General features: G+C 39.3%; 1 long non-coding RNA gene across 1 annotated transcript; it reads left to right on the top strand.

Moving 5' to 3' along the window:
* The first annotated feature begins 7,874 nt into the window (after positions 1–7,874).
* Positions 7,875–10,874, top strand: LOC139720868 (uncharacterized). Its single transcript, XR_011710190.1, has 3 exons — positions 7,875–7,924; positions 9,237–9,324; positions 10,783–10,874. It is a non-coding gene; the product is annotated as an uncharacterized lncRNA (long non-coding RNA).
* Positions 10,875–12,221: the final 1,347 nt, after the last annotated feature.

Raw genomic sequence — 12,221 nt, 5'->3', positions numbered from 1 at the left:
ATGCTGAATCTCCATTTCAAACAGCCACGTTTGATTGAAACATGGAGCTACTGGTCTCTGTTAGTAGCTCCATGATTGAAAGAAGAGAACACCATTTAAAGCGCACATTCCCACGGCCAGAGAAAAGAGAAGGGGAGAGAGAGGGGAGAGGAGAAAGAGAGGAAAAAAGGATGGGTGTCACACTTTAGAACGTCATAAGAGAAATATAACGGAAACCACAACTTCAATTGGTAATCCGCCCCAGTTGTCTGCGATATGGAGTGACTTGATGTGACACGTCACCCTGCCTGTACATAATACATTCCAATTGCGAGAGCAATAAAAGTTGGGATACCCAAATGTGGCATGAATATATAGGAGGAGAATGTTTGCCACAACAACACTATAGCCAAGCATTGACATGAGCCAGCGTAACAAGACATTTAGAATTTCTTCTCGTATACGTAGGCCTACTTCACATTCTTTTTTTTAGCTCACCTGAGCCAAAGGCTCAAGTGAGCTATTGCGATCGCCCTTCGTCCGGCGTCCGTCGTGCGTCGTCCGTCGTCCGTCGTCCGTCGTCCGTCGTCCGTCGTCCGTCGTGCGTCGTGCGTAAACTTTTTACATTTTCATCTTCTTCTTGAAAACCCCAAGACCGATTTTCATCAAACTTGGCAGGTAGCATCCCTAGGGGGTAAGGAACTCAATTTGTTAAAATGGGCACCATGACCCACCCAGGGGGCCCCCAGGGGGGCCCAAACCCCCCAAAATTAAGGAATCTTTAAAAATCTTCTTCTCTAGAACCAGAAGTGATAGAGCTAAGTTAATACTATGAGTTAGTACATTGATGACTGCAGTCTCAAGTTTGTTCATGGCAGAATCAGGGATGCCCCCCTTGGGACCCAGGGGAGGGGGGTGGGGAGGGGTTCTAATGGGGCCTAAATTGTACATTTTCATCTTCTTCTTGAGAACCCCATGACCCATTTTCACCAAACTTGGCAGGTAGCATCCCTAGGGGGTTAGGAACTCAATTTGTTAAAATGGGCACCATGCCCCACCCAGGGGGCCCCCAGGGGGCCCCCAGGGGGCCCAAATCCCCCAAAATTAAGGAATCTTTAAAAATCTTCTTCTCTAGAACCAGAAGTGATGGAGCTAAGTTAATACTATGAGTTAGTACATTGATGACTGCAGTTTCAAGTTTGTTCATGGCAGAATCAGGGGTGCCCCCCTTGGGACCCAGGGGAGGGAGGTGAGGAGGGGTAAAATGGGGCCTAAATTGTACATTTTTATCTTCTTTTTTAGAACCCCATGACCCATTTTCACCAAACTTGGCAGGTAGCATCCCTAAGGGGTTAGGATCTCAATTTGTTAAAATGGGCACCATGTCCCACCCAGGGGGCCCCCAGGGGGGCCCAAACCCCCCAAATGAAGGAATCGTTAAAAATTTTCTCTAGAATCAGAAGTTATACAGCTAAGATAATACTATGAGTGAGTACATTAATGACTGTAGTTTCGAGTTTGTTCATAGGAGATCCAGGGGTGCCCCTCTTGGGGGCAGGGGTGGGGGGGGGGGGGTTGGTTAGGAAGGTCCAAATGGGGGCCTGAATCGTACATTGTCATCTTCTTCCTGAAAACCTCATGATAGATTTTCGTCAAACTTGGCAGGTAGCATCCTTAGGGGGTCAGGATCTCAATTTATCAAAATGGGCACCATGCCCCACCCAGAGGGCCCCAGGGGGCCCCCAATTCCCCAAATTATCTTTAAAAATTTGGGCCCTTATTGTACATTTTCATCTTCTACTTCAGAATGCCTGGTCAAATTTTGGTAGAGCTGTGAATAATTTAGATTAGTGACTGCGTGAAAGGTGAACTTGCGATACTCAGGTGAGCGCTAGACCCGCGGGTCTCTTGTTTTTTTTTTGATTTGTCAGCGCAACTCTTTCGAATAATTTGCATTTTCATTAAGGTACGATTAGAATGGCCTCAAAGACAAAAATGATAACGAGTGGACACGTTTTATTACAATCATCGAGCATCACTGTGTTTTGTCTTTTAATGTTAAATGAGTTGTTGCGCTCTTCAATTCAATCGAGCAGCTGCTATTTTTCTTTATTGTGAGAGTCCAAAGACGACTTTGAAATCGGCTCTCTCTTTTTTTTTTCCTTTTTTTTTTGTCGCTATCGCAAAATTATAGCTAAAAACGTTTATTGACTGAGTTGAGAAATTTGTTATTCTGTAGGCTGTAGTTGAATCATAAATTGATGCAGAGCCTCCAGCTATAGAGGGCAGCACATGGCTGTGACCTCATCTTGAGGAGTCAAATTTGCCAACTTTTCAGTGATTGTCAATTCCCTCGGACTTATACACAGCGTGTGTCACTAATATCTACATTTGTTGAATCCACATTGTTATGCCGGAATGAGCTTGTCACCTTAGAACGCTCTACCGACGCACAGAATACCATCAAGGAAGCCTATTATGATTCACCACGTAACAAACGTTATTTGTTAATTTAGGGTCTATCCACTATACCTTGATACCTCCAAGGGATCAATCAGTCCATCAAGCCATGCTGCCCTCATCGTTGCAGTGATGACAGCAATGGTAGCATGGTACCACCTTCTTTAACCAAAAAGAAAAAAAAAAGTGTTATAGACAAAGAATTGGCTGACCAGTTTTATCAGGTTTTCTTGGATAAGAGCGAATATTCGCTTGTCCTCACCATGCGTCTGTAAGGTTAAAACTGAAGCTGAAGTTGCAACTACTTCAATGTTTATTAGACTCATTTTATCCGGCCGCTGCAACTGAGAGAATATAATTATGAAGTCTCTAAATAAGCCATGTGTATTCGACCTTTTTTGTATAGATCTGATTAAAAAGTGTGTATCAATGACGGCCTCTGCCACTACGATCATAATCAATGCCAGTTTTGCAGCAGGTGTTGTGCCACACGAATTGAAAACAGCGGTGATATTCACAACCCTTAAAAGACCTCATTTAGATAAGAATATGTTATACAATAATCGACCAATTTAATTCAGACCTGCTGTTTGTTAGCAAAGTCACGGAACATGTTTCCTTCTAACGCCTACGAGACTACTTGTGCAGGAGAATGATTTTTTTTTTTTGATAACCACCAATCAGCATATCGCCCTGATCATAGTGTAGAGACATTACTTACTGACCTGATCTTGAAGAAATATATTCTGTATTTGCAGAGTACAGTGTAATCAAATCATGATTTCTATTTGGTGTACCTCTAAGACGTCCCTTAATCCTTGAACCTGGCTTTAGGAGTGTGTGATATGTATCATCTAATATCTCATTTCCATCATAATATCATAGATTATTTATGAAATCATATCATATGATAATCATGTCACATTCAATATATCATTATGTTATATGGTATTACGCTGTTATCTAATATTGTATAATTATTGTGTGTGTGTGTGTGTGTGTAAGTGCGTGCGCGCTCGTGTGTGTGTGTGTGTGTGTATGTGTGTGTGTGTGATTGTTCCTTGTCCGTTTATTGCACTAGGTGGATTCCTGAATTGTTTTTGTTTTGAAGAAGAAAATGGGATATGATTCAATCTATCATACTGGCATATAAACTGAAGCATGATAAACCAGCATCGGAAGCTCGACGAATTTCCGCCCTTCCGCGCGATATACCTTGTCCAAGGTTTATCCATGCTTCCTCACAGACATAATTCACCTTGAGTAGAAATAGTAATAACAGAAGCAGGTGTATACCTTTCTCGGCATGTATCATGTTGCAGTAGGTCAAATAAACGGCGCGTTTCCGACTGAACGACCACATTTTGGTAGAAAACTTCAGCCACAGTGATCTGATGCCAGTCTTTCTTTGTGGGCAATCGTGCTATTACACGTCTACTGTAATCATAACGCACTGCTTATAAAAGCCAGGTGACATGGCTCGGACAATCGAGACGAGAACTCGAATAGCTACGGGTGCGTTGTTCTTGGTTACTATCACCCTTTCATGCTGTTCTGGCCAAGGTGAGTACAATGTACTATTTAAAGGGAAATCATGACAGTATCTGTAGCACTATAGTTTCCAGTAGGACTGGCTCTTTTACAGGGGCGACTGAAGGCACTACGTGACATACACACCTAAGGCTCTAAAAAAAAGTACAACCCCCCCCCCCCCCAAAAAAAAAGACTTTTGAGAGTTCTATTACTTTCAAAGGGGATGGGATAGGGTGGGGTTGAGAGAGTGAAGGAGGCGCGGGGGAGAGGACTGACACTTGAATAAATGAGCTCCACCCTTGATCCCTCCCCCCCTTTTTTTTTTCTCCGAGCCAGAACCTCTACATTAAAAACGTTCTGCCGCCCGTATTTAAGAATACATACTAGTAAGTTCTAGAGCTGGGAGGTACACCTCCATGCGTGGTTAGACCTATACCATGATGTACGGCTCGACATTAGTGGTGGCTCGGTGGCCCGGGGCCACTAAAAATTGATGTCCGGCCACCAAACAAAAACAAACTGACTTTTGATGGCCCGATCGGGCAGCTGAAATTCAAAATGAAATCTTATGTTTCCTTTTAGTTGGGGCCACTACTTTCCTTTTACCAGCCATCAAAATTTTGATTCGAAGATTTTAGTTGCCCGAACAGGCCACCGGAGAAACATGTTAGTGTCGAGCCTTACAATGTATATGATAGTACTCAATTCGTTTTTAACACACTCGTGTGAACGTATGTTAAGAGACCTATAAACGGCAGCACTGAGTGGGGTGTTGTCCAAGTTCTGGTCGTTTTCATCGTTCGCAAGCTCTATGCGTGAAACCGGTTATTACTTGTGTGTACGGTATCTTGACTATTCAGTACTCTGGCGAGATCTACTAAATGAATGTAACCCCAGACATTATCATCTGTTATTCATTACTATGGATTGAGTATCAAATGCTCCAATATCAATAGAATATAACAGTGAAGTTTGAGGAAAATCGTACAATTCGTTCAAAAGTTTAAATTTCAGTGCCGTCATCGTTGGATGACAATTACAGACTTTGACATTTTGTGGGCTCATGATTATGTTTTTAAAATTCTTCGAAGGTCAGAAATGTAACCCGGAAATTTCCCAGAAATGAACTCTTGATCCTTAGCTGTTTACAACGGAAATGAACTAGCTGCACAAATCGGAAGTCTGTTACTCCACATCAATATTTTTTTTTTTATCTACCACCATATCCCCCTTTAAGCTTACCATACAAAATAGACATTTGATATCATGGGACATATGCTCACATGGCAAATCGATCAATCACAGTTCAATAAGGAGAATCATGTTAAAACTGCTGCAATTGAACAAAATAACATAAGAATAAGTGGCTTGTTTATGTACAATGACGTATAATTAGAATCAAAGAGAATTGGCATATTAAAATATGTGCACATATTTATATAGGGCCTACATACCCTAATTGACATTGGAATCTGACAGTTGACTTTAATCTGACAATTTTGGAATTTGACAATTGACTTTAATTCAGAGTGAATCCGTAAAGAGACCAATAAAATTTAGTAAGAAGTTGTATAAGTTGCACTGTTCAAGAGTAAGTGTCATTGTTAAAGACACACGAACTAAAGGAGGTGTGTCTTTATTAGTAATACTACTAATACTATAAGTAATACTATACTTGAAAAATTGTGCATGGATTTTGCTGACATTTTAATTCAAACCAGACCAGGATAATTCAAATTCATGAAATTTACGTCGATGCAGGGCAATTTGTCAATCAGTTGCAAGACCAGAATAAGTCCGTTGGATAGTAAAAGAAATTAATAGGTCAGTAGTATTTAATGATCCGGATATAAGATCTTGTTATTGTTGTTGTTTTTGTCTTTTAATGATATAGGCCCATTAGCACAGTACTATGATTTGACTTTAGAGTCCCTATATTTCCTTTGTGAAGGTTCTGGCTTTCCTAGCTCGTAGATATCTCATACTTTTATGCTTACATATATCTTACCACAGACCAGCCATTCAACACCACTCTGTGTTTGCAGGCTAAAACTTGCGCAGAATGCATCCAAACAGACCTGCAGTGTGTATGGTGCACTGATCATGTGAGTATAGTGATGGCAATGTATTTCACCTTCTGCTAAAGTGAAACACCATATATATACATCGATTTAGATGTTCTCTTCTTATGGGGAGACAAAAAAATGGTAATATGATTACCTACTACAGTAAGTGGACACAAGACCTTAAGTAGAGAAGTTTGTGTTTCCGCCACGTTATACATTCTATTATCCCATCATTCAATTCCTGCTTTAGCCTACTGCTGACAACGCGCAGTATAGGCTACACAATTTCCGTAAACTGTCTCACTAAGGGTGTATGCAGAGTTGTATATATCTATATCATTTTCATGTTTCAAGTGTTCAATCACGATTTGTGTTCCACAAATGGAGATTTGGGCTTGTGTTCCACAAATTACAATCTTAAACATGCAAATAGAGATCAAACAATTGCAACAAAAACTGGAAATTTCTGTTTGTACAGGAAGAACTGACGATATAAAGTCTGGTTTATGTCGTATATCCAATGGAAAATTAGGATAACGTGCCAGGTAATCTACAGAAAATATGTAATTACATTTAAATAAAACAAAACAAAACGCGCTGAATGATGGAAGTTTCACTGAAATCGAAATACGAGATATAAGAGCGCTGTAAATTGCGCATGTTTTCACAATAGTAGTGATATTGGCTACAACCGTATCTGGGGCTATTATCTTTCTCATTGCTAGTCTCCTAGACCTGTATACACTATCATTCACATCTCTTCACATTATGAGATGAATATTAGAGTTGTAATAATGTAGCAGTGATTTCTAGGGGAGGTGGTTGAGAGGGGCTTGAAAGTACCCGCATATTGTGATTGTATGTCAAGGTGAAATATGTTTGTTGAATTCATTAGAATGGACGATGATGCAGGCATTGGAAAATCATCTACACCTCTTGACAATCCTTGAGTTTTGTTTGTTTGTTTTTTTTACGTGATCCTACATCACAAAACCATACCAAACGTAGCATTGGTTGAGTTTATAGTGGGAATGGAAATAATCATAAACAATCAAAGACTACAAGCTTAGCCTTTATAATAGGTTAGTGTTTTGACAGTTGTTTTTTCCCTGTATCAATTTGTCTGCTCACCAAACATGAAGTATGTGAGTACATATATGAGTAAAAATATGGGAACTCCATATAAATGAAAAAAGAAGAAAAATGGAAAATGAATGAATGATAGAACTGTATGAATAGGCCTACAATAAACAGTCGTTTTTACGATTTGACCTGGTGATAAAAAGAAAGACCGTTAGTGTATATTTGTTTCATCTGATAATCACATCGTTTTCCACGTAGTCAAAAGTCCTTTTTCGCACGCAATAAAGGATGGCCTATGCTGAATTTGAATAGACCATTAACCTTAAACTCCCTTGCAGAAAAGTAATATTCCAATAAAATTTGATTTGTTATGATGGACTGGGAACATCTCTTTAAGTTGGCTACATATTATCATCAAAAACTGTATGGGGCTGTGTGTGATGCATGGTCACAATTACGAAGCAGTTACGATAATTACGATTTCAAAAACTCTTCCCTCTATAACCATGCATGCTGGTATAGTTACGAAGAAATTTTTCATTGTGTGCTTCTTAAAGTCTAAATAAGGTTTACCACGGTCTCGCTTTGCAGGTAAAATTGTGCAGCATTCGGTGGTTCAATTCAGTCTCGCTCTGTATTATCCATGAAAAGCGACTGTTCTTTTATTCCATATAGCTTTGTTTCATTGATTGTCATTAAAAAAGGAATTCCATGGGCACCGCTGCGACACGAGTGAAAACCTCAGTTTGGCCGGTTGTCGTGGTGGACATGGACCAGAGGCGACAAGAGTGGAAATTCGCAAGGTACTGTAGAAGATGGTGTGGGTTCTCGTCACGAGCTCGACAGCCACGAGTCTCACAGCCCACGAGTCATAGAGCCCACGAGCCAGACACTGAGTAAAGACGGATTACGAGCTCGATATCAACTACTATAGGCCCACGACACATACCTTCCTGGAGCTAGGTAGTAGGAAGATAAGGCCCATGAACTGGCAATGACTGGACTCTAAAAAGAAAAGGTCGAGCTTGACATTACATTCAGTCCTCCACCTCAAATGGCAGTTTCAAAAAGAAATTTAAAACCCATTTATTTTAGAACAGAACTGATGATTATGTATAGTTGATTATTTGTATTCGAAGCTGATTTATATGTTTGTTTGTTTGTTTTGATTATTGTAAAGCGCTTCGAAACATATTATATTAAGCGCTATATAAATATTTCATATTATTATCATTATTACATCACAGGGCTTACTCGTACAGTGTCGAGCTCGTGGGACCGTTTCCTCTAGTGTCGAACTCATGAGTCTTATTTACTTATACAGTGTCTAGCTGATAGGCATGTTTTAATTGGTGTCTAGCTTGTGGGTGTATGACTTCTGGACATTTTTTTTTTCAATTTCGGGCTGGTGGGCCGTATGACTCATTTGGGCGTCGAGCCTGTGGGATGACCCCAGAGAGCGTGAGTGCTCGTACACAGTTGAGTCCAGGGGCAATGACGCCCAATATAAAACGAGACTCTTTTGCGGAATCTTCCGAGTATTACTCCGTTTATTTTTTTTTTTCAGGGCAGATTTCAGGTCTGTGCTTCTCATAGCATCGTCAGAGTTCATTTTATGTAGAAGCTCTAGAGCAAGATATGACCAAGACCTTAGCAGAGCCCACTTCTATATACATTTTTTAAAGAACAATTCGCAGTAGCACCCGTAAATTAGCATCGTTTTCTGCAGTTTTATTTATTCTTGTTTGCGTATGACACATTGGCAATCATCTATTTTGATAGTTGTCACATTTGCTTTTAAGAGATTGTCTGGTACAATTTTTATTTTCATTACATCACTCTGCTTACTTAAGAATATTGCGTTTGCATTCTTATATGGACTTATCTACAATGTGTAAATTCATTTTTATGCCTATGTGTATGCCGTCGCGTGTCAATCCATTTAGCTATCGATTTAAAAAGTGTACCGATTCTTATTGTATCTATATTATTGTTATTTATCAGTTAATGTATGTATCTGTACATCAATTTATTTAGTTTTACACGAAATTAGGTGCAATGATCAATCATGTCTATAGATGAATGAATGACTGATTTCGCGTTCTCTTCCTTCAGAGTCTACCCTTAACGGACAGGTCTTCTCCCTTTCCAGACGATCTTGTGCAGATCACTCCCCAGGAAGTGAATCTGAGGCTGAGGAAAGGTGAAGGCGATGTTTCGGTGTTGTTCACGGATTAAATTTTGGTGAACAGTCTGTAAACGGACTGACAACAATTAAGACTGCCATTTGGCTGCGTGCCTCCTGCCTGACGAATGATAACATTGTACGAAAATTCTACGCGTCCTTAAAGTCAAATATTGCACGTCTACGTCGGCGTCTGCATGAATTATAGGCTCTTCATCGTCAAGGTTTTCTTTATCTTTTGTGTTTTTTCCACTTTCTTGCCTTCTTAATTTTCATGTAATATATTCGAAGGCAACCTTTTTATATGATTCTATTGAAAATGTAATACCTACAATCAATACCACAGAAATAACACTTGTACAAAATTAATGTTGCATAACGTTTCAAAGGTTTACTTTTGACTTTTGACTTTTCGAAAATGAAAAGTGAAGGTGGTCCGAGCAAGAACACGACCCCACTTTCAAGGCTTATAGTAACACAATTATGATCTGCTTGAGGTACCCTCGCCTCAGCAACATTTTGCGGTATCATACATGCATGCATGGCATGGACGTATGAAGGGGCTTCTGCCTGAAGGCACCCAATTTAGAAATGTCAGTCAGGATTCGTCCAGGGAATCTAAAATGACTGTGTTGAACATTGAAAGTAAAAAATAGGTTTCATGCATTTTTTTCATCATTGCAGATTTAAGAAAAAATAATATTGTTCGGTTGCTCTCTGTGTGTGTGTGTGTGTGTGTTTGTGTGTGCGTGTATTTGTGTGTTTAGTTCAGTTCGGCTTAGTTTGTTTTGTTTGTCCACTTTACACGTAAAAAGTGTAAGGATCGATGACAATTCAGCTATCATAATATGACAAAATCAGTGAAAACTAAACTTACTCATCAAGCATCTAGGGTGGTATACGTGTACACATTAATTGAGTCACAATTTTCGAGGTACAACTGGAGGAGACTATACTGAGTATCAGCAATGAGCATTGTGCTTATATGTAAAGGGTGACGACCTCGGAGTGTAGGTTGCACGTTTGCTATTTCGAAGGTTCGTCAATCCGAAAAAGAAATAAGTCTCGTTATTTACCAAAGTTCGGTGTTCATTAAAGGTTCATTAACCCCAAGGTTCAGATCGAACTCTTTTAACATTATATGGACCTAGCTGCTGGTTCTCCGTGTATTTATGCATACACATTTTAGTAAATGTTGCTGTTTTCCTTGTGTATGATTATTATGCGTAAATTGATGATTTTGAGCTTGAGACCTAGTCGTGGCACAAGTATTAAGTGATTGCTTTAGGTACTAAGAACTCGTGATAAGTCTAACAGCACGTTTCGGCATAAGTAAAAGAGTAGGGCCTATACTGATTTTGATAGAGCCACAGTGTCTCCAAACGCTGCTAAGATGCTAGTAGTTATATGAGGTGTTAACGCGTCACAGTGTACGTTTGATAAGATATTATATTCTTGTCGTTGCAACTATGGCAGGTGCAACGGCGAGGCTTGAGCTGTCCGTACGTCATGCCGAATCTTCCCCGCTGGATTTCTACTACCTGGTAGATGCCAGCACTTCATTTCAGGATGACCTTGCTAACCTGAACACTCTAAGTGATGATATAGGTGAGAAATTGCGCCCTAATATTTTCTGTATATCTGTTGTAAGTATGCGGGTATTCCTTTTTTCATTATTCAAGTGTGGTTTATGGGACTTGACAGAGGAATAAAACAATTCTACACCATATTCAAGTTTGATTGATCTTGTTTGATTTAATTTGAATTGATCTCTGCATTCCCTTTTTCATAAAAGGATGGAATAACAACTGAGTATAGAAGAGTGAAAATACGCGGGAACAGGTTAAGTATCGACTTAAATGTGAAGCACTTTTTTTCTTAAAGAAAAAAAAGAGAGGAACAAATCAGATCTCAAGCAAGTAAACAAAATGTAATAGCTTTTATCAAAGATAGAACATGAATTTTCATTATTCTTGAATTTCTTGGGTCATTTGTTGATATTGCAACTGATTGACTAATTTCCGTATATATAGGTAAATATCTAACAGTAATATTGAACAGTAAATTTACTGTAAATATCATGAACGTCGATGTAGAGCAATTTGTCAATTAGTTGCAATAGAATAAGAACGTTGTGGAACTCTTACTTGGAACTGGTGCAGAATGGTGTTGAATCTACTATGAAGCTATTAATTTTGCTCTTTTGTATTTTCTTATCGATTTTACGTTTTGATGAATAATGATATGATAACCATCAAGGACAAAGATTATCAGCATTTCTCAAACCTTGCCACGGTGACGTCCACTATTCTGCAAATCTCTGACAATTAAAATCTCTAACCCGAGCAATCCCATATACCTTTATTGTGTCATGACGATTATCGAATCAATTTTAGACGATTCCAACAAAAGTATAAGAAAACGATTCTTTTCCTTGTGTCATTGTGGCATTGTATTCTTCAATACTTGGCATTGCTGATGTTTTTGTGCCAAAGGTGTCACGTTGAGAGAACTGTCAAATGACGTCACGATAGGATTCGGCTCGTTCGTCGATAAGGTGGTCTCACCTTTTGTTGATTTGACAGCAGATGGGTGAGTGTTGCCATAACTTTTCTCCAAAAAAAAACATAAATAGACGTCAATTATGTTGACAGTATTTTTAATCATTTGTCACCTTCTGTACAAATGTATCCATCAAGTCGAGGAGGTATGATAGACAAGCCGGTAGTACCTCCTTGATGTTACAAATACATGCATTTGTACAGAGCGTGACGAATGATGAAAAAAAAAACACCCAGTAATAATAGCCTTGTCAACTTTGGACTATTTGACAAAACAATGTCAGAATTTCAGACCTTGGGAATTATTTTGTTCAAAATTCATCATGTCACTGCCGGCAGCCAGGAACAGCCTGG

This window comes from Diadema antillarum, unplaced genomic scaffold, assembly GCF_040938485.1.
Source record: "Diadema antillarum isolate AM-2024a unplaced genomic scaffold, OU_Dant_1.0 scf00000134, whole genome shotgun sequence".
In the NCBI taxonomy this organism is placed as follows: Eukaryota; Metazoa; Echinodermata; class Echinoidea; order Diadematoida; family Diadematidae; genus Diadema; species Diadema antillarum.
Note: the sequence above shows the minus strand (reverse complement) of the source record. Positions and strands in the feature narration are given on the sequence as shown.